Below are 6,000 nucleotides of genomic sequence, written 5' to 3'. Positions count from 1 at the left end.
GACGCCTTGAGTGAGCTACTTCCTCTGTGGTTTGGCTTCCCCATCTGTAAAATTGGAATAACAATTGAACCTACATTGTAAGACTGTGGGGATCAGTGCCCAGCACATAATTAATGTTCTCAATTATTGGAAACTATTAGCATTAACTTTTATCCCTATATTAGGCACTGAGATGCCATGGTGAACCTTAAATATTTAGTGGATGAATAATGCAAAACCACAATAGGATGAAGCTATAAATATTTTGAATACCCAGGTGGCTTCCATGAATGTCTGATGTCAGAGAGGAAGAATTTAAACATTCATACTATTAATTCTCAGCAACATGCTCATTTGCCCATTATATCTATATAGAAAGATATAATGAAATCATCCACCTGATGTCACAAAAGACAGACCAATGAGAATAAGCCAAGTAGCTCTGTGCACAGTATTCTTTTTTTAACTTGGCTGTCATATGATTTTTTTTAATAAGCTTATAAACATTGTTTAATTTTTAACCAAATACGCTGACTCTCCAATGAGGTCAATGTTTGGAAATATATGTATCAACATTTAAACAACTCCAAACCATAAGAAAATCTTAAATACTTCATCCAGATTCTGTCTCAATATTGAAATAAGTGAGATGTGAAAATTAGGGGAAAGCATATTCTCAATTGGATCATTGTTTTTTGCTACCCTTTATATATGAGTAAAGGCATTTCAGGATGTTATCATTAAAACTGTTTGCAGCTAGAAACCAGTCCTAACAACTGCCAAACTTCCAGCGCTGCTTAAAAATACTCAAGAGAGCAGAACCACAATATTTATGTCTGCCTACAAGCACATAATCATCTTGTCTCAATTTTAAATATTGATACTTTCTTTTAAGATTCTTCAAAATGCATTTTCTGTGAAAAAGAGAATTCTAAAAGCATTATTTAAAGCTGCAGAAGAGCTAGAGGTATTAAGGAAGATGTGGAAAGAGTGAACACAAGCAATTAATACAAACCAAAAACGGTGCAGTGGGTCAAAGAATAGAGGGGCTGGAGGAAGACCATCACTTCCTTCCGATTATTGAGAGAAGGAGAATGTGTGTCCACACGACTAGGAGGGCTTGCTTTTTCTTTCTTTTTTTTTTTTTTTTTTTAATTTTCCCAAAGATGATAAAATGTTAGGAACCAGGCACACTTAGAAAGTTGGCCTTTTCAGAGATTAACGTAGATTCAAGGGTTGTTGTTTTATTGTTTTATTGTTGTTGTTGTTTAAAGAACTAATGAAAACACACTACTGACAAGAGAACAGAAAACCAGAAAGAATGGTAAAGCCTTCCTTCAAAGTGCAGTAATGGGAAGCTGCCTTCAGGTAGCCAGGCACGCTGAAACCACAACTGATCCCTGAAAAATCACACACACAACATATACACATGCATACATACTCAAAAGTAACAACTGATAAAGGAGAGAATTAACTGTTACTCAAAAGTAAATTTGCAGGCAGATACTATGTTTCCTTAAATTTTGCCCTATTTAAATAGTGAATTACAATTAAATACAAAGTCCTTTAATATTTTTGCTTATTGTGAGTTTTAGTTTTGGCCAAAAAAAAAAAAAAAAAAAAGGAAAATGGAAGAACAAGGTGTATGCTCTTTGGTCCCATTTACCTGGGGTTCTCCTGGCAGTAGCTTTTTTGGGTTCTAGATAGAATACTCTTTGTCATTTTATTGTTCTCCACATCAGGTTTTATTTCAGGAGGAAATAATTCCAAATATATGCATATATCCAAAATGTTATTTTTAAAGTGTTAAGGATGTTATGTCAGCATAATAATTATATCAATCTTTTCTTGGTGTGGCAACAAATTACTGTAAATTTCATAGCTTAACACAATACAAGTGTATAATCTTAGATATAGTTCTGCAGATTAAAAGTTCGACATGAGTCTCATTGGGCTAAAATCAAAGTGTCAGCAAGACTGCATTACTTTCTGGAAGCTCTAAGAAAGAATGTATGTCTCTGCCTTTTCCAGCTTCTAAAGGCCCCCTTCCTCCATCTTCCAGTCCCTTGCATCCCTCTGAATAAGTAAACCATAACTATGTCTCCCTCTGACTCTCTTCTCTAGTCTTCTTCTTCTCCCATTTTTAAGGACCCTTGTGATTACAGTGGGCCTACCTGGAGAATCCATGATAATCTCCCCATCTCAAGAGCAATTGTTTAACATCCTTAATTCCATCTGCAACTGTAACCCTCCTTTGTCATGTGTATAAATATGCCCTGGCCGCTGTAACAAAACACGACAGACTGGGTGGCTTAAACAACAGACATTAATTTTTTTTCCTGGTTCTGGAAGTTTAAGGCTGCAAGTCCAAGATCAAGGTGCCAGCAGAGTTAGAGTCTGGTGAGGTCTCTCTCCTTGGTTTGCAGGCAGCTGCCTTCTCACTGAGTCCTCACATGCCCTTTCCTCCATGTGCACAAGTGGAGAGGGGAGGGGAGGGCTCTTTCTCTTCTTAAAAAGACACTATTCCCATGGGATTAGGGCCCCACCCTTATGACTTCATTTCATCTTCATTTCTTCCTCAAGGGCACTGTCTCCAAATACAGTCACATTGAGAGTTAGGACTTAATAAAGAAAATTGTTCCTCTCCTTACAATACCTCTGACACCAAAAGTGTGGGTTTTTTTCCTTATCAACAACCATTCTTCAACTCTCCAGACACCAACTAGGTATCCTACAGCACTAACCCCTGGAGTTGGTACAGATTGCATAGGTTAAGGGCTCAGTCCTATGAGACTTCTCCCACTTCAGACACCAGTCATAAGTCCCAGGTTGTTGCCTGTACTCCTGACCATTCCAGCTATAAATTGCAGGTTCCCGCCCTTCCCCACCACCAGGTTCGATAATTTGCTATAAAGCCTCACAGAACTCAGGGAAACACTTCACCTAAGTTTACCATTTGATTATAAAGGTTATAAAAGGTACAGATATTCAGCCAGATGAAAAGGCACATAGGATGAGGTCTAGAAGGTTCCCGAGCACAGATGCTTCTGTTCCTGGGCAGTTAGAGTGCACCAGCCTCCTTGTGTATAAAGGCATTCACCAACCCAGAAGCTCTCTGAATCCTAGAGTTCACAGATTTTTATGGAGGCTTTTTCACATGTAGGCATGACAGTCTACTAACTCACTCTCCAGCCCCTCTCCCCTCCCCTGAGGTCCGGGGTTAGGGCTGAAAGTTCAGGCCTTGGGCTTTTCAGTGACCAGGCCTTGGGCTTTTCAGTGACCAGCCCTTATCCAGACACTACCTAGGGGCCCCCAGTCACCAGTCATCTCATTAGCATACAAAAAGACACCCTTATCACTATGGGGGTCCCAAGGGCCCTAGAAGCTCTTGCGTAAGAAACTGCGGGCTAAGACCAAGTATATATTTCTTATTATATCACAATATCTCAAGGTGCAACATATGAATTTTGGTGGAGGACACAGTTCAGTCCGTAAGCTCATGTCATCCGACATACTCCCAGGCTCTGTGAATCAGGATATAGACACCTTTGTTTGAGCCGTTATTCTGCGTGCCACAGGGCTGTCCTTTGAATTGCAGCCCTACCTTAAGGATATGCTCCTGAGGTCAAGTGAGGCAGCAGTGATGAACTGATCAAAGATAGGGCCAGGAGGGGGAGGAATGACACCAGAGTGGGACAGTGGGTGTTTGGCCTTTTTTCCCCAAACTGGTTGTAATTGATGCTTGGGCCCCTTCCAAACCAAGAATCAGCTCTCCTTCTCTCTGGCACTGGATCAGTGTAAGCAGGTACTCCAAGTAAACAGCGGAAGGGACATTGGTGTCGGGCCCTCTAAACCCTGGGGCTGTGATGGTGGCAACACTGTGACAACTTGCAGGTGCCTGGAGGTTAAGCTGAATACCATTAAATGGTGCATGCTGAGCAGATCCTGGCAAAGGACCTGTGGGGCAAGCACCCTGTACTGGGTTTTAAAATCCACATTTCCAGATAGCATGATGCATGAAAAAGGTAAGAAATGAGTGCAGGACACTATTTGTTATAAAGGAGTATGCCTCTGAAAAGTCCAGGGAGAAGCTGACTCTCAGAGCTGGAGTCACATGTGCAGACTCCCCTTCACGAAGGTCACTGGTTTAATCAGGCCCATTATTCATCATTTGTGTGTCAGGACACACGGGGATGTGGCCATCTTGATAAAAGGCCTTCCTGCTCTCCATAGGAAATAATTAGCTCAGGGAGTAAGAAATCTGTAGATTCCAAGCCTAAAAGGAGACAGCAAGTATCTGAAGAACAAAAATAACTCAGCTGCAGCTTCCTCCTACCGTGTCAGCTCAACTAGACCACTTTACTACTGGCCAGAGGCTTGGTAATAAATTTTTACCCAGAATTAGCTACCATTCTGGTATCACCCAAAAGATCCAACAATGAAAGCCTGAAAGAAAGGCAGCAAGGATACTCTTGTCCTTCTCCCATCCCACCCAACACACACATACATACAGATGTCTTATTGAAAAATAAATTTGTAAGCTGTACTGATATAAAAAGGATTTATGCTCTTCATGTTATGTTGGTTCCTAAGGACAGAAGGAAAACCAAACACCTATACATTAACTAAGATCTAGTCTCAGCCATATCCTAAACACAATGTCCATGTGTCAAGATAAGAACTGAGGCAATGCACACTGGAATACAGAAAAATCTGTTTGACCACTAAATCTTTCCTACGCCCATGGCAGACATTGCTAATCAACCACAGCATTATTTCCTATGAATCCAGAGGAAACATCACAGTCCCAAGACAAGATTCTAGGTAACCACTATCAAGCATTCCAGGTTGGCTTTAGAAAATCTACCCATTTGCCTCCCTGGCGTATAACATTTCTAATTTCTCCCTGTCTACCATCTTCTTCCTTACTTCCTCCAAACATGCACAGACCTCACTCTCTACAGCAAGTATTTGAGGAGCACCTATTGTATGCCAAGCACCGTTTAAGGCAACAGGAAATACAGAGATAGCAAGAACCAGCATGATCTCTATTCCAGTGTAAGTTACACTTAATGAGGGAGACAGACAATAAACAATCATTAAACACATAAACAAGATACTGGTAAGTGCTTTAAAGAAAATAAAACAGGGTAATATGATGAGGTGGGACTGGGGGTGGGAGAATGGGCATTGGTAGGGTAGTCAGGGAAGTGCTATCTGAGCAGGTGGAGTCAGATCTAAGTAATAAATGATAAGATGAGTCAATCACCACACAAAGAGGGGAGCAGTATTTCAGTGGAGGGAGCAGGAAGTGCAAAGGTCCTAAGGCAGGAATGAGATTGAGACATCCAGGGAACACATGGAAGATAGATGCGGCTGGAGCACACCGAGCCAGGGAGAATGGAATCAAATGAGGCTGGAAAGAGAGGAGAACCAGATCATGCAGGGTTGGAAGGAATGTCGAGGAAACTGCCCATTCTATCAGTGTGATGAGAGATCATTGGAGAGTTTTGCCACAATTTGATTTACTTTGCCTACTTAGGAAAAATTCTCACTTGATCCACCTTTCCTAATCATCTTTGTCTCTGTCTACACACATTCACTGCCATCCTTTGGGAGTGGATCTGCACCCACCACCCCGCTTCCTCACTAGTTTCCTCCTTAGCCACTTGGTAAAACACTCCTCTTCCTTCACTCTCCTGAAGCCTTTCTCAAGTGGCACTGACGGCTTCTTTTGCACATGTCTCTTTGACCCTCTCCAAGCGCTTCATTTACATGCTCAAGAATTTGGATGAAGGCCCCATTTTGCCCCAAACTCTATACCAGTCACTGGGGATACCATGGTTAGCAAGAAAGACAGTTCCTTACCCTCATGGAACAGGAGGGCTAACAATCCAACCAGTCCCAACAGTGAGGTTCAAGGTTCACGAAAGCAGGTCTGGCAGTTACGGAGGGAGACCACAGCAGGGGCAGCTCAGCTAGCCTAGGTGGGGCGGGCACAGGGAGGGCAGAGGAAGCACT

This window comes from Camelus bactrianus, chromosome 12, assembly GCF_048773025.1.
Source record: "Camelus bactrianus isolate YW-2024 breed Bactrian camel chromosome 12, ASM4877302v1, whole genome shotgun sequence".
Taxonomy (NCBI): Eukaryota; Metazoa; Chordata; class Mammalia; order Artiodactyla; family Camelidae; genus Camelus; species Camelus bactrianus.
This window is presented reverse-complemented; position numbering follows the sequence as displayed.